Below are 25,074 nucleotides of genomic sequence, written 5' to 3'. Positions count from 1 at the left end.
CATCTCTGGGAATGTGAGAAGTGATTGAAGTCCATAATGAGAACTGTTTAGGAATGCATCCAGGTTAGCAGGAGGTAGTAGAGATTCTGATTACTGTATCATTCCACTTTTTCCCAAAGCGATCAATGAGTTGAATTAGGCAAACAGAATGGCACACCCAGGACTATTGAAGGAGGGGATGAATGTCCCACACTGTGTAAAAACAGTGCAGAAATTATCCCTGTTTTTCAATAACGATGAGAGAAGGAGAGAACAAGAGGTTCCACAGGGACTGCAGAATACAGTGGACTCCAACAATCTTTATTTATTCTGTTTAAATTTGACATCCTGAAGAGCAAGCAAAATCATTGATTCAACTACCATAGCCCTGTTAGTAACTGATTAATTTCTCTTTGAGCCAATTCAATAAGCTGTGAGAATAATCATCCAAAAGCGCACCCAATGTAGAATATATCACATTCATTTTAATGTGAATTTTGTTCTGCCAGGATTGGAAATTACTTCTACTTCCATGTATTTCTTAATAAAGAACAGAATTATAGCATAGAAGAGATAAAGATCAAAATCAGATTTTAGGTAGTGTAAAATGCAAAGAGAATGAGACAAGGTTTGTGCTGGGTTTGTGTTTTCTTGATTGTGCAGAAATACAAACCATCACATTTCTAAAATGGTTTAGATTTTTTTCTTCATAATATGTATATGTATTTAAAAGCTCAGTAATGTAATTTCTTAACACTTGTTTGCCAGCTTATATCTCCTAGGTTTACTGACAACTTCATACCATTAGTACTGTACTCACTGTAGACCAATATATCTGTGGAAGAATAAACTGTAGATTTGTTTTACTTTTGCATTTTCTTATTAAGTGCAAATTTTATATTGTTGATTATGAGGTGTGAAACAGAAAAGACATGGCTTTGTCTTCAAATGCTGGCTTAAGGATATAAAAGGTTAACTTCAATGATAAGTCCAATTTTGATTTTCTAAGTTGAAATAAATTTTATGTAGAAACCTGTGAGGAAGAATTAATGTGCCAATGTATTATTTCTAATTCTATTGTTGTTGCTATTAATATTCTTATTAAGATTGATATTATGCTATTCACCTGCAAAAGTCCAAACTAACATGCATGAAATTTGAATGCTTACAGGTATCAAGCAAATTAATTTCATATCTAGTAAAAGTCAAATAAAGTTAACCATGAATCTTGCCTAACAATAGAAGTCTTCAAAATTTAGACAATACTTTCCTGACATTTATAACTTATGAGAAAAAATACTTTAAAATTCTGTGCAGCTGAGGCTATGCATATAAATAATAGATTTGTGGCAGACCTCGCATTGAAGGATGAGGAATATAAATAATATTCTGGGTTCCCAGTTATTGTTGGGTTACAGATAGTGTTCCATGAGACTACCAAAGTCATTTTCATGTTAACCAGAATGAAACTAAAACCAAATACCAAAGTAAAATCCATGGACTAACATCGACAATTTTTAGTTTCAGAGCATAGTGTGAGTGGATAATATAACGAGCTACAAAAGGGGGAAAAATATTCTCTGCCCTTAGGTTTTGGCTATGGTAATTTCAATCAGAACAGTTGACAGGCTTTTGAGTCAGAACAACAAACATACTGCAGGACCATGGCCCCAAAATGATGCATTTCTGCTGTTGACAAGTGGGTAAACAAGCTGCTTTTAGTAATGTTTTGTCTATTGTTAGAATGAATAAAGCTGTGGTTGTAAACACAGCCAAAAGACAGGATGGGTTTTAAATGATACTTTTGTTCCTGCTGAGCCATTACCAACACCTGCAGTTAAAATAATTATTTCAAATGTTTTTCTTTTGAAAAGAAGGAGTAGTTAGCAGTAGACCTGTCTTGTTATGGTAAATTAACATCTGCAGTTAATATGATTCCCCTTGGTTGTAAACCATCCTGAATTAAAGCTTGTTATCTCCTTTAGAAGGTATGTTTTATGATTTCGCCTGTTTTGTAGAGAGATAATTACACAGTTCACTGAAGTACAGGTTGGATGACTATGATCTTATTTTAGCCACCACAGAAATTATGGAAGTTTTTACAGCAAATATTGTGAGTATTTAATTAAAACCTGCCCTGAAGTAAAGCAAGCATAACCAATGATAATAGTGAAAAATGGTTTAGGGGTTTCTGAGATTGAAAAGAAGACAAGAGCTGAATAGAGCTTTTGCTATCTTGTGATTTTTGTTTTTAAAGAAAATCTTATATTAATTTTAAAAATATTGTGAATACACATTAAATTCTAGGTGAAATAAGAAAAAAGAGAAAAAGATATGGATTAAACAGGTCATCTTTGAGCCTTATTTTGACATAGGTTTTAAACTGTAGTTAGTAATGGAGCTATTCTTGGTTTATACATCCATGGGTCCTGAGGGAAGGGGTGGATGTAGTTTCTAAGCTGCTATCCATCATATTGAGAAGTCTGGGCAGTCCAGTGAAATTCCTACTGACTCCAAGAGGGAACATAACCCATATTTTTAAAAAGGGAAAAGGAAGACACAGGGAACGACATGCTAGTCAGTTTTCACTTCTGTGCCTGGCAAGATCATGGATTAGATCCTCCTGGAAACTGTGCTAAGGCACATGGAAAATAAGGAGGTGACTGGTGACAGCCAACATGGCTTCACTAAGGGCAAATCGGGCCTGTCAAATCTGTGGCCTTCTATGATGGGGTTACAGGCATTGGTGAATAGGGGAAGAGCAACTGGCATCATTTACCTGGATTTGTGCAAAGCATTGACACTGTCCCGCATGATATCCTTATCTCTAAATTGGAAGACATGGATTTGCCAGATGGAGGACTCAGTGGGTAAGGAACTGGATGGATGGTTGCACTCAAAGTTTTGTGGTTAATGGCTTGATGCCCAAGTGGAGATCAGTAATGAGTCATGTTCCTCAGGGGTCAGTACTGGGACTGGTGCTGTTTAACATCTTTGTCAGTGACACGGAATGGCGGTTTTACCTTGTTAGGCAGCTACACTCCATCCCAATTGCTCTCTCAGTCCCCCTCCTCAGAAGTAGAGGGGGAGAAGAAAGTAGGATGGGAAGAAAAAAAAAACCACAAAAGGTTCACAGGTTGAGATAAGGATAATTTAATTAGAGGGAAAAGGAAGAGGGAAAAAACAGGACAAAACAAAAAACAACAAGCAAAGAGCACGCAAAAGCACAGAGAGAGAAAAAAAATATGTCTACTTCCCATCAACAAGCAATGTTCAGCCAGGTCCTGGGACACAAGGTCTTGATATGTGTAGCAGTTTAGGAGGACAGATATCTTCATAACAAAAACCCTCCTCCTCCTTCCCCTTTCCCACCTGTTATTGCTGAGTATGACATAATATGGTATGGAATATCCCTTTTTTTGGTTTATGTCAGCTGCCCTGGTGAGGTTACCCTCCCTACTTCTTCCCTACCCCTAGCCTACTGGCTCTGGGGGTTTGGGAGGGCGTCTTGATGTTGTGCTAATATTGCTCACCAATAGACCAACCCTTGGTTTGATATCAGGGCTGTTCTAGCTACAAGTGCAGGAGCGCAGCACTATATGGGCCTCTACAAGGGAAAGTTAACTCCATTCCAGCCAGACCCAGTACACATGGGAGAGTGGCATTGAGTGCACCCACAGCAAGTTTGCCGATGACACCAAGCTGTGTGACACTGTTGACACACTGGAGGGAAGGGATGCCATCCAGAGGGACCTGGACAGGCTTGAAAGACAGGTGAACCTCAAGAAGTTCAACAAAGCCAAATACAAGGTCCTGCCTCTGGGCTGGGGTGATCCCAGGCACAAACACAGGCTGAGTGGACAATGGATTGAGAACAGCCCTGAGGAGAAGGACCTGGGGGTGTTGGTGGATCAGAAGATCAATGTGAGACTGCATTGTATGCTTGCAGCCCAGAAAGCCAACTGTATCCTGGGTTGCATTCAAAAGAAGTATGGCCAGCAGGTCGAGGGATGTGATTCTTCACCTCTACTCTGCTCTTGTGAGACCTCACCTGGAGTACTTTGCACTCTTGGGCCTCCAGTCCAAGAAGGACATGAGCTATTAGAATGAATCCAGAGAAGGGCCATGAAGATGATCAGAGGGCTGGAGCACCTCTCCTCTGAAAACAGGCTGAGGAGTTGAGGTTGTTCAGCCTGGAGAGAGAAGCGTCTGGGGAGATCTTATAGTGGCTTTCCAGTATGTAGAGAGGGCCTACAGGAAAGCTGGGAAGGGACACTTTGTCAGGAAGCATAGTGATAGGACAAGGTGTAATGGTTTTAAACTAAAAGGGGAAGATTTAGATATTTGGAAGAAATTCTTTACTCAGAAGGTGGTGGGGCACTGGAACATGTTGCCTAGAGAAGTTGTGGATTCCCCATCCCCGGAAGTGTTTATGGCCAGGTTGGATGGGGCTTTGAGCAACCTGGTCTAGTGGGAGGTGACCCTGCCTATGGCAGGTGGGTTGGAATTAGATGATCTTAAGGTCCCTTCCAAACCAAACCATTCTATGTTTCTATACTGTCATCAAAATGGCAAAGAAGGACTTCTGGGTTTAAATGCAAATTATAAAAAAAAAAAAAAAAAGAAATAGGAGAATTGTTTTTAGAGTGTTATAACTTCTAGATGTTTCTATATGTTCAATCTTTGACCATGCACTGTAAGTTGACTGAATCAGTCTTCTGTCTAAACATCAGGAAGCACTTTATTGTGTGGGTAAGGGAGCACTGGAACGGGTTGCTGAGAGAGGTTGTCGAGTCTACCTACTTGGAGATTTTTTCAAAAGTCATCTGGACATGGCCCTGGGCAAACTTGCTTTAGATGTTTCTGCTTGAGCAGGGTGGTTGGACCAGATAAACTCCAGAGGCCCGTTCCAAACTCAACAATTCTGTGATGAGAAATAGTTGAGATCTCACCTCAGTCCAGTGGTTGTTTTCTCAACCTCTGTCAGAATTCAGCTCTATCAGAATAAGCTCAGTATAGCTCTTTCAGTTTGTATATTGGAATAAGCTCTATCAGCTTAAAATCTGGGGCAAAATAATTTGAAATCCTTGGGGTAGTCTCAGGCTACAGTGATTTAATCAGTGAAGGAACTGTTCTGTATTTTAAATTGTTTCCTAGGCTTCATGACTTTTTTTTTTTTTTTTTTGGTAGATTTTGTAATACAAAACCTACAGCACTCATATTTGCTTAAGGTCATGTTCTGCCACATCCTGCAACTCATTCCTGTACCCATACTGTGGAATATCACTTCTGCATATCTGTGACTGCACAGATATTTATGGGTCAGGGTGTGAACAAAAGTACCAATCTGTTGTAAAAACAACAAAAAATGTGGGTAAGAATATCTTAAGGGACACTTCCAAAGTGCTGTGTCATGCAATCATGACATTATTACCTGTTTTGTCCAATTTTTTTGAAAAATACAAATCCACAAGTACTTTGTGGAATAAATAAAATTACTAGAATCAGTTTCCCCTTTAAAATTTTTGAATTTATGTCTGGATAACTATTTCATAAAATTTTACTAAGTCTGTGAATATTCTCACCATTAGATTTTGTATTTATTTTCTGCAGATACCCCAATGGCTAACAGCTCACCACAATGTGAAAAGTAGTCACCTAAAAAATTGAACATTCAGGCTATTGGTCCAGCACAAAAAGATCTTTTCCTCTAATGGTTTGCTTAAAACTTCTCTGTTTTGGAAGAAAAAATGTGTGAGAACTGCTGGAGCCAAATTAATATCCATGTTTTTCTCCTCTGTGAACTTGATTTAGAAAAAGCCTCCAGCAGAGCACAGACAGCATTATAAGAAATGAAACAGAGAACAGAATGCACATTTGCAAGTATTGCTGTTTCCTTATTTTTTTTTCCCGACAGTGATGTAGTAATTTGGGGGTGGTGGTGGTGGAATTTGGAAGAGATATCTGGACAAGTTTCTAATCAAAACATTGAGCATTTAATGGATTTCCCCAGCATCAGTCAGCTCTGAAGAAGGGCAGACCATTTCCTGAACCCTGCATTGAACTGGCACCCTCCCATATTTAATCCTGCTTCCTATTCTTACATTCATTTAACTGGATTGTTCAAGCTCATCTTACCTTTGCAGGAGTTTTTAGTTTTCTTTAGGACCAGAGTAGTACCGCACAACTTGCTCCTGAAGAGTGCTTGTGAGTGATGCCACAGAAATCCATTCCTCAGAGATTGAGGGCATCACCCCTATTATAAACCAGCTACTGTTGGGGACCAAGGTTAGCTTCCATCACCTGTTGCTGGGTCTCCCACACCACAGTTTGAATACAGCATTGCCGAGACTTGGGGCAGATATATGCTTTTCATGGTTAATTTTGCACTTTTTTTTTTCCCCTCAGGAATTCTAACTTGTGCTTCTTTGAATGGTGGATGACTGCAAAGCTGCCACTGTGGGCAGCCAAGCTCTTTCGGTGTCAGCTACAGGAAGGGTCACTATTTCCTTTTAAAGGAAAAAGCACAGTGATGACAATAATTAGGTAGGCTGTATTCAGGGTTGAAGGAAAACATTTCTTAAACCACAGCTTTAATTTAAGTGCTGAGGCTGGCATTTTTTTTTTCTCGGCTCATTCAAAAAATGACTGGAGAATAGTGGTGAAGGTTATTAAAAGGAAGTAGTTAAAAGTTCAAGCTGTTAGAATTCATGTCCCCTCTACTGTGAAATAAAGCATTTCTTTCTGATTTTAAGTACTGTTTCAGCCAATTGTCAGTCTGAGAATATACTGATTTTTGAAGGACTTCTGTGATGTCTTATATCAAGGTGACAGACATTGAATGCTTTCTTCAGCTTGTGTAATAGAACTGTGCTCTCTTTAGTTCACCTGTGATTTATGAGATGTATGAAGGAACTTTAACTCCTATTGCCCCCTGTAAGCACTTACCAAATAAAAGAAAAGGAAAAAAGAAGGAAAGAAGAGCCTGTTATATTAAAACTTGTGTCCTCTGTAATTCCCTTGTGACTCAGTTGGAAAAGACTGGCTTTTTTTGGGAATTTCAGTTTAGAATAAAAATACATACCAAGCTTAAACTATTTTAAAATAGTCAATTTTCTCATGAATAACCAATATTTTACATCAATTGGATCTTATCTGAGGCTCACTTGAGCTGTATCCAAACTGGTACAGTTCTGTTAGATTTGTAATAAGTTAGGACATATTTATACCAACATAGCTGAATACTGTAGATCAGAAGTGGGCCCCAGAAATTCAGAATAAAGATAGAATGTGAGAGGAACAAAGTGAAACCCCTATGGAAATGCATGTGCTTTGCTTTACTGACATTTTTTGCAAAGGAAATAGTTTTGCTTCATCTTAGTTTAAATTTAATTACTTTCCAGAATTCCTCAGTTAAAGAAATTCAGAGAATTGATTGCTTCCAAGACAGCTAAGCATAAATGAAGAATTCTGATAATATTGAATGTTTTGAAAATACTGCCTAAACTTCTTAGATAGACTTTTTTTTTTTTTTATCAACCTTATCAAGTGTTCACAGTGAAAGATTTACCTTGAACTTCTTGTGCTGTTACAAAACAATGACATCTGTTTAATGTCAAGTACAGAAACTTGTTTTCCTGCTTCATGAATGCTACAAAATCTTTTATAAAGCCTTGTCAAACAGACAGAAAAAATGTGATTAGACATAATCCAACTGCATCTTAATCCCCAGCAGACTCAACTTTTAGAGCATCGTTTTAATGAGATATTATTAGCAGCTTGAGAATTGTTTAATTAGAATATTGCGTGATGCTTAGATCAAATAAAGGTTTTGATCGTGTCAGTGATGTTTATTTTCTACATTTTTGTTAATAAACAACCTGATGGTTTTGAATAGAGAAAAAAAGAAAAGGGATTTTTTAGAGAAAAGGGATAAGTTCCTGTCCTTACTAACTCTAATTCATTCTTCATTTGGCACTGTATTAAAAAGGCTACAGCTAAGTGTTTTTGTGCTATCAAGAAATCAATTATCCTTTCATGATTTGTACCTTATCTGTCTAGCATCACATACATCACCCTGACTGATAGCCCCAGCCTTCTCCACAAACCTTGCTACATTTTTTTTTTTCTAAAGACCTAGATTCATTCCAACATTTGGCCTTAATGAACTCTCTGCATGTAGAGATTTCTGCAAAAAGGCTCAATATGGTAATGCATGGCTGCCATATTTAAGGTAGCATCTGCCTCAAACTTACCGATCTGCAGTCTTTTGGCTCATCCTGCACAGTTTCATGTAAACTTTGTAGATGTCAAGAACAGTCTGTAGGAAAAGTTTTGTACCCTGTTTTGTAATGCTTTTTTTTTCTGGTTGCAAATATTGAAGTAAAGATAGGAAACACTATGAATTTTAATTTCCTTCTGGTTCTAGTTCTTTTCTGCTCAGACATATGGAGGAGGTTATTGAATTTCTGATTTTGCAAGTTTCTCTTGTCATCACTTGAAAATGTTGTTAGTAATGGAAAAGCCCTGTTAGTTGCAGGACATTCTGCCCAGATCTTTACCTAAGCAAGACTGAATTAATTGCATGCACTTTCCAAAATACTCTTACAAGTTCACTTCATAAATATTTAAAGCAGCGCCTTTCTGCTAGTTCCCAGGAGACAGTGCTCCACAGCAGAGTATTTGGAGAACCATTTTTTCTGGCCTATTCTGTGGAATGCTCACAATATATAGTGTGTCTGCACCAGAATGCAGGAAAAAGAGGACTGAGGTTTGTTGATCTAGATATCAAATTCAGACATTCAGGTATAGAGGATGCACAAAAAAATGCCCTTGAATTCTTGTAACAAATCCACTTTCTGCAGGAAAAGTAATAAAAAGAGTATCCTTGTAGTCCAGAAATGCAGAGAATATGTTGCTGCTATCAGACCACTGGCTCTGTGTTAAGTGAACAGCAGGCCTGTGGCTGTCATGCTTGCTTTTCCTGGACTATTTTGGCTTGATTGGAATTTGTTTTAACTTTTTTAGTTGTAACAAAAATGGCTGAATAATAAAGTGGATGTCATCTAGTTTGTTTTAGTTCTACTTACCTTTCTTTAAATATGTGGAGTAAATCCAATCATTAATATTTTTGATGCTAGTAGTCATAACAACTAATTATGCTCTGTAAGAGTGAATTATTTCTCCAGTATAACTATGATGCTGCATAAATGGCTGCAGGCTTGGGTTGAGAGCAGGGGCTTTGTAGCTGTAGGCATAGGGTGATAACAGAGGCTCCATGAATATGCATCAGAGGTCAGTTACTGACCAACTAAGTAATACCAACTTAGTAGCTGGACAAAACCATTTTGAGTAACAAAAAAGTAGAATAATAATTATCTAACATTTACAATGCACCATATGCAAAAGTTGGCTGTAACATGATGTTAAAAAAAAGAGCAAGGTCTAAAATGCATTAAAAAACTCCAGAAGTATGTGCTCAAGTGGACATAAGAGTGAGGAGGAAGGGAAAGCTGTTGGTAGCAACATCTCATGTCTCTGTCATTAATATCACCCTCCTGCGGGAGACCCCATGGTTCTGCCAACTTTCCAAGCCTCTTCCCTTGACATAATCTGTTGACCTTACGATAAGAAGAGCAGTGGATGGATGAGAATAACACACACAAAAAGAGAGGAAATAATGTGAGATTTTGATGTCTAACAACTTTTAACTGTAGTACCATTAATCACATTGTTTTGTGTTGAGACTGTATTATTATCTCTATAATTGGAGTAGTAGTAATATTTGTTGCATTTTGGTACACCTTTACAGTTTTTTTTAGATTTTAATAATTTAGGTTCTTCATTTGACATATAAATTGTGCTACACTTTTTGTCCATGAAAGCATATTGAGTTTAATGAATGACATGAGAAGTTAAATTCATTAGGATCTGCATTAAAGAAATGCAAATGCTAATGCAAAACACTTTTGGGCTGTAATCCCACAAAAATAGATTATTTTATCCTTTTGCTGAGGAGGTGTGATGACTGTGTATCAGCATTGCCATCTTTAAGTTTCTTTCTGTCTAGTTCTCCCAAACATGCACTTATAAACTTAATTTCCAAATTTAATTAATGCTAGTGCACTCTTTAATAGTTATATTTAAATTCTTTGGCTTCTTTTGGAGTTAGTGGTGGTCTGAGCAAATATAGAGACGTGTAGAAGTCTGGGTAAATTAAGTTTTCTCTATTATCCTTCTAACTTCTGTGAATTGCAAGTGATTATCTTTTGCTGTTAAAACAGCAATCACTCTTTTATTTAAATCCCTGCCTCTTCCAAACAGCAATTAATAAAGCTTAGATTAAACCTGCATAAGCCAATCCTAAGGTCACTGGGATGGTAACCAAACTGTAAAAAGGCATCTGTATTTCCACATACATCTGAGTGAATATATGCAGAAACACAAAACAGTGGGGTTATCAAGCTGACAAGGTCTTAAATTTGTTACGTTTTATTAATGTGGAGGGAAGAAAGTTGTTGTTTACAATACCACAAGATGTGGCATACCCATGTTTCATGAGCATTTGAGAGTATTATAAGAAGCCCTTTGTATTCTGGCAAAGAACACCTGCTTTCCATATTTAAAGAAATCCATGGCCTGTTGTTTCAATCAAATGTTCTGTGTCATGGTCAGAGTCAACACACATATGCACACAGATTCACAGATTTTAAAGCAGTAGGGATAAACAGAGTGCTTTATTTGACAGAAGCAATTATTTATCTGTAGTAGTCCAAATCAGAGAATCCATGCAGTTACTCCACTACTAAATTTAGATAGAATAATTCATTTCTATAAAATTATGCAAGTAAGAGCTAGATAGAGGAAATAGAAGATTATCTAGGAAAGCAAAAATATATGTTTAAATATTTTAATAATGAAAAAAAACAGTTTTGTTTTGATAATGGTTTCATATTGAAATTGACACAAGTTTTTAGAAAACTTTGAAAAGAGTAGTAAAGAACATTTTATTTTGAAAAAGCTAAACAAATTTTTTAAACAAAGAATAATAAATTTATTTTAGGAAATTTAGGAAAAATAATTGTTTTCAAAGTTTTGACAAGTGGAAAATCTACTGCTGTTTGTGATTTTAGTGGTGAATCTTGTTTACCCTTGATATAGAAGGGCTCACTTATCTGATCTGAATTTATCTGATCTGATCTATCTGACATGAGATATTTGTGCGTCTTTCTACTCTTTTTTTTTTTTTTTTAAGTCAAGAAAGACTCACAAGCATCTGTTTGATAAGAGAACTGTTTTTTTTTTTTTTTTTCTGTTAAGTTTTCTCTCAGCCCTCACATATACTTTTCAGGCTCTTCAGAATTCTCTCCCAGCTTTTCAATATTTTTAAAATCATGAAAGTCAAGACTGGATATGACGTTCCAATATTGATCTTATCAGCACCAAACATGGAATTAAAGTCTCATCTATTTGCTTACTAGCTAGTTTCTTATTTATTTACCAGTCACTTGTGTTAACTCTTTAGTTACAACTTCACAATACGAGGTCATAGTTACATAATCACCACAAACTCCAAATCCTGGAACTTCTCTACCAGGATACCTCTGTTCTCTGTTCTGCCGGTATGGGTACGACTAGACATATGATTATGTCTACCAAGTATCTGAAGAATTTTCTATCTTAGTTTCCAGTTTTCACATGTAACTCATCTATGAAGTCACATTTTTGGTGTTTTAAAGTATATTAATTAATATAGTACTTCAGGATTGTATCAGTATAAGATCAAACAATTAGGAAATGTCAGGCAGAGGAAATGTCTTTGTGACCTTGACTAGTTCATTAGTCATTATTCTTCAGTCCTTTATAAGTTTTGGTGCCCTAGTTTTGGAGTTCAGCATATTCCAAAATTTTATTTTACTGCACAACTTGCACAACTTACTGGAGCTGTACAACTTTTTTTTTTTTTTTTTTTTTTTTACCAGTTCATGTTTTAGAACTATCCTGTATTTGTTCAATTTCTCTGACTCTTTGTGTTCTGATCTTCCAAAAACATACAGTTAGGCTACATTTTTGAACATTGTGAGTAGTTCCCTTAATAGGCTTACACTCTGCGGACTTTACATGGTGGCAGATTTGGCTAAACAAATATATAACTGTAGATGCATAGAGAGAGAATTTTCTTAAGCATTCCAGTGTCTTCATTTCGTTTACTTTTTCTGCTAAATGTGGTTTTATAAAAGGATGTTGATACTTCATGCACTTAACATCCTTCATTACTTTTATTTTTCTTCTTGCACGGGTGATTTTGAAAGAAACAGTGCAAAATCTCAGAAAGCAGAGGGTCTGAAACATAGATTGCAGTTCTAAATCCATTGCCTTTGAAATTAAGGTTCATGATTTACTTAGTTTTCAGTTCTGATAAAATTTAAGAGGATATGACAAACTTTCTGAAGCATGATGATTGGCCTCTTACTTCAATTTACGAAGAAACCCTTTAGATGTAAGTTTGGAGAAAAAAAATATTTTCATCACAATGCAATATTACTGCATCAATACTTTCAAGTGAGATACCAGCTATTCAAAGTATCTACAACAGAAATGAAGAAAGTTCTATACAAATAACACAATGGAGGATCTGCAAACTGTATAAGGTAATGTTTTGCAGCTATTCTCTCAATGTATCAGTTTGTGTAATAGAGGCTCCACCAATGAACATCTTTTTCCTAGTGATCTGTTTTCCTACTGATGAAGAAACATAACCAGCAAGAGTTCAAAACCTACCTAGGTCCACCCCCCTATATATCTTGGAGAAATGATCAACACTCATCTGATTTATTTTCTCTAAATTAGAGAAGTAAGAGATTATAATACAACTTTAACTTAATATTTATGTTTTGCAGAGCATTCTGAAGTATGAAAACTGAGAAAAAGAAAACCTGATTTTCATCTAAGGTTCTATGAATCTGAGTTCTTTATTTACATTTAACAATGATAAAAAATAAACTTTTTCATTGGAAAAAGAAAAACAAGTGTCTAAGCTACCCAAACGATGAATTATTGATTTTTACCTGTCTGACTAATTAAAAAATCAGTTTTCTGCACAGTATGATTCCAAAATATGCCCAGTATGTTCATGCACAGTTTACGTCATCATGGCTTCTTGTGTAAGTAGGATGTGCAAGGAGTAAAAGGTAATCTCATCTTTCAGAAGGCTGAGGAAGTCATCATAACAGTCTACAAGTGTTGATTTGAACACTGGTTGGTGCAAAAAGCCCAAAGCAGAAACATCTTTCACTTGCAGCATGTCTCACTGATAATGTTATTGTATTGTAAATACAATACTATTGTATTTCAAATAAATTTAAATAAATAAAATAATATTGTATTTACGATAGTAAGTATCGGATCTATAGTAAATTACTGCCTTTCAGAATAATTCACTGATTAGGATTTGATGTGGGATTATGAATGGGATTTATATCTTTCACAGCTTCTGAGAAAATTGCTAACCGAATTAGTTCATTGTACTTCTGTCCTTTAGCAATGATGATAAAGCTACTCTGCTTAGTGTCACAATACTTTTGTAAAAAAAAAATTATATGGTTTTCATAATGAATGGATATTCAGATATTAAATATCAAATTTTAAATATTGGTATTCTGTTTAGTACAAGTTACCATCTGCATTGCCTTGCTTGTTTGGAACAGACAGGAAGCAATCAGCTGTTGCAGGAAAAAAACTGCTCAGCTCATGCAGTTTAAAACTAATATTGATCAAAATGGTCCATTGATTTATCAATGACATATAATTAACAAGCAGGTAATGAACTACATACTCGGGTTCAATATCAGCAGTACAACAAACAAATCAAAATGCAACGTACTTACAAGGCATTTATAAACATTACGAATTTCTAAGCAATCTTATAAACCTTCTAAACAACCATCTAATGCCATCATATCACCTTCCCTGTCACCTCTCTCCATCATTGGTGGTGTGGGCTATCAGCAGGCCCACTCTCCAGGCTGGGCATCTTACCCTCCTTTCAACACCCCTGCTCTCAGAGATGAGTGTGCTCCTGTTCTCTGTTCCCAGCCAATATCCCGTATGTTGTGCAGGCACACCTGGTTGCGGATCCTCACATGTCATGCCAGCTGCTGCCAGTGTCCCATGGGGACAGTGCTCATCTTGGCACTGAAGGGTGGCTGTAAACAGTGCTGTTGTTTCTCCTCAAGTTCTCTTTCTACTGTTAAAAATTTTCATACTGTTTTATGCTTCTTTGAAACCAACTCAGCCTTTGCTTCAAAAGTGTCCTTGAGGTTCTCCAGTTATGTTTAAATCCAGATGATGGTTCTTCAACTTGATCAGTATTGAACAAAAGAGTTTCGGGTGCTGTATTTGTGTACTCTGCTCATGCTCATATTTCTGTCCTAAAAACTGTTCTTGCACAGTCTGTTTTGCTGAGTTTATACCATAAACACTCCCATGATCAACTAATGTATAAAATTGAGACAAAATGTGTGAAATGTGTGTGTAGCACAAGGATAGGCTGACACTGTGGGCCAATGTGGCAAATTTGATTTATCTGTTTTAGTGAACATTAACTGAGAGTTCATCAAGTACAAAAGCTGTGATGTATGAATTTGAAAAGACTATTAACTGCAAAAGAATGGTCAGGATCAAAAAATCTTCTAAAATACTACCTGATCAAAACAAATGTGATTCAACAGAGTCTCTTCACTTAGTTGAAGTGAATATGGTCCTTATTGATTGTAATGAAATCAAAATGGAGGATTTATTATATTATTTGTATGAGAAATTATCTTGAACTTGCAAAGTGGAAACAGACTTCATGATTATATAAATAATGAGTAACCACCCTGTTCTGTCATCTTTGGTTCTTTTGTTCCCAGTCTTTAATATTTTCAAGCAATTGTTCTTATACAAAAAGAGAAATAGCTGGAAAGAATTTAAAGTTAGCAGAAACTTCAAGTTCGTTACTGTACTATTGCTTCTTATTCCAAGAAAATTAACAAAATTCAACAGTGTCCTTTATCTCTTAAATGCAGGCTTCATTAATTATCCCTTTTATTGGTGATGCTGACAAGTAAATCTCAGGCTGAACTTTAGTACATACTTGAAACAAGTCCTGATTATGCTTCTAGCTGTGCATTCTCTCCTCTTTCCCTTTTATTAATTCAGGGTATATTCCTTTACATTTGTGGTAATGAAATTTACAGGTTGACTGTGTTTAATACTTTTAACCATTTTACTAAGCTGCCAGGTTAGAAGATGACATAGAAGATATAGAGCATATACATGTTGAGTCACATTTTCAAAACAGTGAAAATGTAACAAAATCCTACTCCATCTCCTCAGTTCTGAAGGGAGATTCTTCAAAAGTACAAATAGACTTTCAGACAGGATATCAATTTCCAGTTCTCAACGTATCTCAGAAATGTTCCTTCTAAAAGATTGCTTGAGCTAGCTAAAAATCTGAAAACAAACAGCAGGAAGAAAACTATGTATGTATCTTTATACCTTACTCATAAAAGTGATATAAAGACTAGACTGTGCTCAACCAGTGGGATCAACTATATTTCAAGGAGTTAATGGCAGACTCAGAAAAGAGGAGGGAGAGAAGCAAGGCCTGGGCATAGCTCTCCACTCACATTAGTTTATTGCTTTGCTACTCTCTCCAGCCTGTCTTCTTCCTTCTTATGAGCCTTAGTCCCTGTCTGCCAGGGCTCAGACAGTCTCGCTTAAAACCCATCCTGTCTCAGACTGTGACCTGTGCTGTGTCATCAGCTGCACAGGGTTGGAATTGGTAGAGATGTGACAAGGTAACTGGCCATTGTCATCTCACCAGGAATTCACAGTGAAGGTCACACATCTGCAATCTTCTTTGTGATATAGCTGATGTCAACACTTCTTCTCACCGCTGTTTTATCTCATTTAAAACTGCAGTGTTTGGCCTCCCCGAGGACTCACAGCAAAGTAGCTAATGTATGTATTATAGTATAATCTCACTTTTTGACAGCAGAGACAAAGCTTGGAAAGTATCAATTTAAGAGACTAGAAGACACTTGAACTGCTGTCCTTTCTGGGAGTTTTAACTAAAGTAGAGGATCATTCATTTTTTAGCCAGTGTTAAGAATGCTATGGTAAAGGCTGCCAGGAAGTTACTTGTCAACTATTGGGAAAACGCTTTCTTGCAAAAGCTGGCAGTGAATTTGGCTCTGTAATTAGAAACTATTCTAGTTGCATATCTTGCTGTTTCTGTAACATTTTTTTTCCTCAGACAAGAATCTTTTTTGTCTTCAAAACTAATCTGTTCTGGCTGCTTTATGCTCAACTGAAGTCATAAAACACTGAGATGCACCACAATTGTCAGCTGAGGAGACAGTTATGTTGTCATTCTTTCAAGCTCAGACAAGGGCCAAAAATTCTTAAGTTTTGAATTTGAACAGAATTGTTTCCAAACTTTTATTTTTTTTTTTTCCCAGTGCTCCATGGGACATCAACTGCTCTTTTGTGTTGCTCATGAAGGGACATGCCAATAGCTGTGTGTTCAGAAGGAACAGATAACAGAAAAAGATTCAAGTTGCATGAATATTTACTCATTCCCACTGCTTTAGTAAAATTGACAGACATATCACATTTTATTGTGTCACATCAGGTTGTGTCCCAAAACTAAATAAAACATCATGAACCCAGGTCAAAGTACATTTTCATGTACAGAAACAAATGTAAAGAGATATTGCTTGCCTTTGAATGATGGGGGGGTGGGGGTGGGGGGGGAAGGGAGTTGGGTGGCAAAGGCACCAGTATCTCTCTTCAAATTTGCTCCTGTAAGAAACACCTTACAACATTTGAATTATTTTGAAAGTTGTATGAATTTTTACTATATTTTGCCTGTTTACTTTTTCTCTTTGTTTTTCCATGGTGACTTGTATTAACTTTATGTTGTGATACAGTTCAGCCCAAACTTATGAGTCTACTCAGAACAGTAATTAACACTGTTCACATTAGTATAACTCATTATTATAAAAATCTTAGTAAGAGGGATGTTTTCAAAGGAATAGGTGGGTGTTATGTAACTAATTTACTTTGATACTTTGATTCGCAGGGGGAATTATAGGCTTCTTTTTACATTTATACTTGGAATACATATATATATAAAAGATTAGTTATATCCCCAAATCAGAAAATTAAATCATTTAAGCCCTTAATTTCTGTTCAGAAAAGAACATAAGCATGTACTTTAAAGAACGGGCTTTTATATACATATATATATATATATTATTTTTTTTTTTACTGTTTGTTGAGACAATGCTTAATCTGTCTGCTGAGCAGATGATGTCTTTATAATTTTTTTTTTTTTTTCCCCAGAAATCATGCAATCAGAATGGTTGAGATTGAAGGCCTCTGAAGGTCATCTGGTCCACACCCCCGCTCAAGTATGGACACTTAGAGCAGATTATCCAGGACTATGTCCAGACCTCCAAGACCTCCAAGAAGGGAGACACCACAACCTCTCTGGGCAACTTGTGCCAGTGTTCTATCACCTGAACAGTAAGGAAGACTATGCTGATGTTTAGATGGAACTTGTGTTCCAGTTGGTGCCCATTACCTCTTGTCCTGGCACTAGGTCCTAGGTCCTAGGTCCTAGGTCCTAGGTACTAGGCACTGAAAAGAATCTGACTCCATCTTCATTGTTTCCTCCCTTCAGGTATTTATGATGACATCCTCCCTGAATCTTCTCTTTGAAAAGTTCCATCTCTCTCAGACTTTCCTAATGGGAGAAGTGCTCCAGTTCCTTAATCATCTTTGTGGCCCAACATTGGATTCTCTCCAACATGTCTGTGCCTCTCTTGTACTGAGGGGCCCAGAACAGGACACAGCACTCCAGGTGTGGCCTCAACAATGCTGAGTACAGTGGAAGGATCACCTCTCTTGACCTGTTTGCAATACTTTGCCTAATGCAGCCAAGAAAGGCAAAAACGAAGAACTGTAATGCACTAGGGCTATAAACATGCTGGTGACTGTTACGTTAGATACGTGGCACAGTCTGGTGTCTTAAAGATAGATTCCTATCACTAATTGTAAGGTGAGGCCATACAAATCCTTTAATTAACAACAAAATACATGGTTTGTCGGAATCACAGCCTGAGGTTATGAGGAGTGTTTTCTTACAAATGATATACATTTCACCCTTTCAAGAACCACAGGTGTGTCCTATGAAAGTGGGTACCTTATTTTACAGGATACCTTTGGACTATATTCAATCCCATAATGCTAGGCTTAAGGATTTTTTCTTTTATTTATTGAAAATATAATAATATTTGAGAGTCTTGCTAATTTTTACTTTTTAATAATTTTCAAGTACTTTTTTTTCAGCATAAATATTCCAGATGGTTCTATTTCTATTAATTGAAATGGAAGGTGAGATTTGGCAAATTATAGCAGATTTAATGTTTAAATATTTGTTTAAAATGTAGACTTGCTGTTTGATTCTGTGATGATCTGTCTATATTTCCTGGGAATGTTCCTCTCATTGTTTCACAATGCGATGTGAAAAAACATTCCTCCATAATTACAAAAATGATATGAGAACTGCATTCCTCTGTTGTAGTGATATATCTTTTCTCCAAAATGGCTGCCTACTCTTGTGAGAATTTGAAAATATTTTGGTTCAAGGTTATTATTCAGTATTTCTAGGTCATACTTTCCTGTAATGAAAACGGAGTGGAGGAGGCCTTGAGACTATTTCCAGAAAAAATTGCCTTCAAGCAACATCTACCAAATGTTGAGCATTTGTTCTATATGTAATTAGTAGGAGGGGGGGGGAGAAGAAAAGTGGCATTTTTCTTTGAGTGTGGATTATTTACAGACATTCTGTTTCCTAATTCCAGGGTCCTGTGGTAGCTCTTTTTTCCCATTACCCCACAGCTATTCATTAGCTGATGTGCCAATGTCTGTCACAATTTATCCTGTGGGACAAAGGCGTCTTAATATTTTAGCAAAAATACAGCGATGTAATTATCTGTAATAATTTAGTATGTATTTCATCCATGTGGAAGCTATCCAATCAGTCAAAGAAAAGAAAAAAAAAAACCCAAACCTAAATATTTCACATCAAACTTTGAGCCTTCTGCAATCTGCTTTTTGTCATCTGTGGCTTCTCAGAAATTACTCTTTAGGTATTTTCTTCCACTAATATTTGGAACATCAAAACCATCTTATATTGTTGGGGATATGAACGAGTGACTCCTTGGAAATTTGTGAAATTCATCTGTATAGGTCCTATATGAATGTTGTGGGCCTTGTTAATATTTTCTTCCTATATTCAGAAAGAACATATGCAACTATTAATTAAAAGTCTTAAAGATAAGATGATTAATTATGCTGGTTGTATTTTTCCTTGTCTCTGATAAAGCAATCATTCAAGAATTGATTTTCATGTACTTTAATTTCTTGTTATTTTCCACTTTTAGCACTTTACTGTGAGACTTTCTTGAAATGGGAGTGAGGAAAAGAATTAAAATATTCTTCACCACATGGAAAGCCAAAAGTACAATGGTTTGTTTCAGCTGAAGCTGACTTCCATGGGTTTTGAAAGATCTGGATCAGGTCTGCGCTGAACATTAGTGATAGCTTATTCACACATTTATGTCTGCCATCTGCTTGTGGTTTACCTAGACTCTAAAACTGTTGTGGTTTAACCCAGCGGCAGCTAAACAGCACACAGCCGTTCACTTACCCTCCCCCCTCCCTCTCTGGGATGGGAGAGAGAAATGGGAAAGTGAAGCCTGTGAGTTGAGATAAAGACAGTTTATAAGACAGGAAATAATAATAACAATAATAATAATAATAATAGTGATAATAGTATTACTAATAATAATGTGTAAAAAACAAATGATGCACAATGCAATTACTCACCACCCGCTGACTGATGCCCAGCCTATCCCCGAGCAACCCGTGCCCCACCCTGGCTAGCCACCCCTATATATTGTTTAGCATGACGTCAGATGGTATGGAATACCCCTTTGGCCCAGTTTGGGTCAGCTGTCCTGGGTCTGTCCCCTCCCCGCTCCTGCTGCACCCCTAGTCTGCTCGTGGCAGGACAGAGCGAGAAGCTGAAAAGTCCTTGGCTTGGTGTAAGCACTGCTCTGCAACAATTAAAACATCAGCGTGTTATCAGCACTCTTCTCATCCTAATCCAAACATAACACCCTGCCAGCTACTAGGAGGAAAATTAACTCTGTCCTAACTGAAACCAGGACATATATATTCTGCCTAAAAATAATTCAGTGCATGTCAGTAATCCCAAGTAATATAAAAGCATTATTCCTCTTTAGGAAGACTGGCATCTATGTAGTTCTTTCAAGGACAAGGGTTAGAATAACACTCTGAATGGAAGCTTTGTCTTGTATACAAACAGTATGTCCATTCTCTGGATAATAAATATATGTATAAATTACACTTTTGGTTCATATTTGACAAAGTTTGACATAAGAATTTCCAACAGATATTATTTTTCCTTAGAAGTGGAGCTGGCTTCAGCTGTCTTTACAGTCTTTGAATGGGACCACAACTTTAATTTAAACGTGTGAAAGACTGCATCTTTACCTGAATATGTTATGGACAAGTTATGCATAGTCTCCTCTTTACACTGCATCCTCAAAAGTCTACCTGTGGTTTTGAAGTCAGAATGATACAAAGAATATCCTCTGCAGTCCTCAGAGTGAAAATCTGTCCATGTACACATTGCTATAACAAGGTCACTCATTACCTAGAGCTGACATAAGCCATGAAAATATATGCTTAGGAGGGATATACTTGACACATTGCAAGTCTTAGCTACCTTTGCCTAGGGATAAGTGATTAAGGAGATATCAACATGTTTAAATGTATGAGTTCCATTCACATCAAATGAGGTGGGAATAATAAACACAAAAATATTTGTCTGCAATCTGCATTTTGCATTTTTGCTCTGTCAAAAGTGTAAAGTATTTGAAATCAAGTTTTCTTGTTAGTGATATGTGAGCACTATTACTAATCATTTAATGAATTTGATCTGCTTTGGTATTGTTGCTATGGAAAAAAATAAAATTCTTCAATAACCAAATGACAGATAATTGAACTGTCTGAAATGTATTAAGCATAAAATAATTTTTCCTGAATATAACACATTGAAAGACAAAGGACAATTTTTTTTTTCCCCACAGATTTTAATCTTACGATGGAATCCCACTAATTAGAAGCTATCAAGAGTCATTTCCTAAAAAGCTGCTGGAACAGAAACAGTATGGAGTCACAGAGATATGAATATGGTTCTGCAGACCACACTGCAGACTTGAAGTCATAGATTTTGTGCAGGGGCTTTTTTTGGACATATTTGAATAATATTTGTGAATAATATATGAAATCATTTTTTTTTCCAGTGAATCACTAAATACATTATTAATGAACACATATTACTCAATCCACTTTTTAGAAGTTCATGTAATACTGTGCAATACATTTATCTAGATTTTTTCTTTTGTCCATGGTCTTTCCCTTAAAGAAAACACCTACTGAATTTTGTTTTACCAAAGGAAGGATTAAGTTCAATTTGTTCTTATTGTATCATTATTATGTATTCCTAATATCAACATGGTAAATCATTGTGGAGTAGTTGTGTGCTGTAAATTCACACGAGCTTAAATTACAGTAATGTGGCTGAAAATAAGACAAGTAAGTACATGTTTGTTTCAAAGAAGATTTAAATTTAAACTATGGATACTTTGGTTACTTTGCTCAAAAGAGCTATTCTGCTCTAGGCATATACTTTAGTTTAACAGCCAAGTGAGGCATGATTAGAATAGAAAGCTGAATATGGAGTTAACTAGACTCTTGAGGGTCTATTAATTATTATTTTTTAATTATTATTTTACTATACTAACATATATACTAGCAGGTAGTCTTCAATAAAAAAAAAAGTTACTTAAGTGTATAGCCTATAAAATATGCATCTTGATTCTGGTGGTTTATGGATATATGGATGGAATTAACTTGCCATGTGATGAGTGTTGATTTAATGAGGAACTTAGATTTTTATTTTTTAATAATTCAGACAGCATCTCCTCTTGTCTATTACTATAAATAGAAATATAAGAATTTGAGATTAGAGGACATATTTTCTTATGTGTGGGTTTATTGACAAGTGCAGTGAAGTCCTGGCAAAATTATATGCCCCCAATAATTTAGTCTAACTGACATCTTGGACATTTTTGAATTTCACCATTTGATGGTCATATTGTCAAGGGGTTGCAAAATGATAACACGCAAATCTTGTTTTCACAGATCAACTGGAATAGCTAACCTGTACCCTAGAGTACACTCTGAAAGGAATGAAGTCTTACTAAACTGTGGAATCTTGAAGCTCTGATACAGTCAGTACTGGGTATAGAACAAATGACTGGTGGGATCATGTCATCATACAGTGTCTGCAGTTGTGTGTCCTTTCTAGAATATATCTTCAAAGGAGAAAAGCAATCCCTACCAATCCATTCAGTAAACTGCAGAAATAACAAAGCCTAATTCCAGTTAATGGTTGTCTTTTATTGTTTTTCATTGCAACAATTCTGTCCTCTCCCCCAACTGCTATCCGCACAGTATAAGTGGGGAACATCCTAGAATAATGTGCTTACTTTTGTTTTATAGTGTCATAGATATGCTGTAAAATGAAATTGTATATCTACCTGGTTTCCATACAGGAGACATTGTCTTTATGCTGCACATACATTCCAGGTGCATCATATTGCAGTGACCTATATTATTCAATGTATTGTGGATTGCTGGAATAGTTCTAGCCCATTTGCCTGGAATCACTGCTCTATTTAAATCTACTTAAAGGACAAAAGCAGAATGGTGTGAGGATTGAACAGAATTTCTAGTAGACAAAATACTTAGAAACTTTACAGCCTTAGTCATTACCTTGTGTTTCATACTTGTCTGTGTCCACAACCTAATCCAGGGCCTACTGAAGTCAATATACAATTGCTATAGACATTAATAAGTGAAGTATTTTCCTCTTTATTGAAAAGATTTTATTTCATACAGAAAAAAATGACATTCAGCAAATGAGAAAAGTGCGTTTCATTTGGAAAAAATGAACTGGGTCAATGTGCCTTGAAAATCCCATTTTCAGCAATGAGTAACTGCAAAAATATCTAAAAATGACTTTATAAATTACATTACTGGGAATAAAATATATTGGTCAAAACCTAATTAAAATAGCAACCGTAGTAAAAATATAACATGCAGCTGATGAGAACTAGGTGTACCTATACAGATGTAAGTGAAAAGATATAGGTTCACTTTTTCTGTCTTTGGTTTTTTACCTCAGTATATAAAGTTAGGAGTGAAATTTCTGAATGGTTTAAATAAAGTGATATCATTAAACCTTGAAAGCAACAACACCAAAAAAATGTCTCAATAAAATCATTGGAAAGAAAATAAAGCTTCTTGGGAACCAAAATCTAGTACAACAGAGCTGTCAGTCAAAGTAAGCAACCTTATTAAAAGTGCAACAACAAACTTTCCTAGTAAAGAGTATACATAGAAAATATATTAAATCATCCATGTAGCTACATCAAATCCCTTTTAAGAAGGAAAGAAAAAAATGCACAAGAATGGAAAGAGTAAGGTAATAGAATAAAAACAGTAGAACAATCAGACAAAATAAGTCAAAAGAAGTATAATGCTATAAATTACTAAACAAAGTAATAATAAAATTGTATAAATAAATGGAAAGCCCAAAATACATTACTAGAAAGGAGAGAAATTGTGAATAACACAGGGAAGACCTATGTATGCAGTTCTTTTCTTCCTTAAGTATTTGTAAGAAAAGTCATTGGGTTTGATTCTTAGTTAGTAATTTTAAAGGGTATAATAAGTTTAATACAAAACAGTAGGTTAAAAAAAATTCAGGCAAGTAAAATGAAGGGTAAAAGACAGGTGAAACCTTCCTCTCATCAGAGTCCATCTACAGCATGTAAAAGCTATCTAAAGGAATTTTGGAATCACGTGATTTTCCATAGAGATTCAGAACCGGTGATATTTTTAAGATAGGTAAGTGTAGGATCTGAAGACGGGTTTGCTCTAATCTAGGGTTCTCCATACAGACAAAAAATAATGGTTTATAAGATCTTATTAGGGTTATTTCAGTGATGGAACTTTGTGTCAAGCTGATTCTGAGGATGACCATGAGTGGCAAAATAAAGAAAGGAAATCTTCTCAATATATAGTGTTATGTCACAAGATAAAAACTAGTCGATGAACAGCCAAATTTCCACCACAATAGCTCTGGAATATATTTAGAGAAAAGAATATAGGGAACACAGTGAAGTTTTTCTTTGGCTTGATGTGATAAAAAGTAGAGATGAAATTGCAGAGTCTGTATTTAAAAAAGAAAGGACACTGGGGAAAAAAAGAAAAACATTTTAACTTTTCCTTAGAAGAAAAATGTTTGCAGATTTATGTTTTTAAATGGTGAACAGATCTTGTCTTATATCTCACAATATTTTTGGTTCAACAATATTTCCATTTACTTATGAGCTAATGGTTTGAGCTATCACTAGTATTCAACACAGGACAGAATTAAATTCTGATCTTTTATTTCATTTGTCTGACCAGATCCTTTCTGTTTGGCAGCAGTCCAGTTTATGAGTAAAAGGTCTATCATCTATTTTAAGTATGCTGCTTAGAATGATTTCTTTGCATATCTAGAGTAATTTCTTTTGATTACCTGTAGTCTGATAAAGAAAATTTGCCTGCTGATATCATTTAGATATGCAGAAAATGTGTTCAACCTGTATTCTCAGTCTAAAATCCAGAAGATTTTATACTTTATACTAAGTTGCGTGGGAAAGTAGTTATTATCACTGTCACTATTACTGTCACTATTACTATTACATACCATAAAATATTGAAAAATGATCACTCCAATGTTTATTCTGGGATTAAGTATCATTACTAATTTTCCAGGAATTATGCTATTCAGTTTTAGGTCTAGAATCAGGAAACATTTAACTATTTAGAAAAGCACTT

General features: G+C 35.8%; 1 long non-coding RNA gene across 1 annotated transcript in view; it reads left to right on the top strand.

Moving 5' to 3' along the window:
• The window catches only part of LOC121071500, a 39,350-nt gene extending 19,479 nt beyond the window's left edge, over positions 1-19,871 (top strand). The window contains exons 3-4 of the long non-coding RNA XR_005820636.1: positions 17,467-17,553; positions 17,711-19,871. This is a non-coding gene — a long non-coding RNA (uncharacterized LOC121071500). The remainder of the gene's footprint in view (positions 1-17,466; positions 17,554-17,710) is intronic.
• The last annotated feature ends 5,203 nt before the right edge of the window (positions 19,872-25,074 follow it).

This window comes from Cygnus olor, chromosome 5 (assembly GCF_009769625.2).
Source record: "Cygnus olor isolate bCygOlo1 chromosome 5, bCygOlo1.pri.v2, whole genome shotgun sequence".
Lineage (NCBI taxonomy): Eukaryota > Metazoa > Chordata > Aves > Anseriformes > Anatidae > Cygnus > Cygnus olor.
The sequence above is the reverse complement of the archived record's forward strand: the minus strand, read 5'-3'. Positions and strand labels throughout refer to the sequence as shown.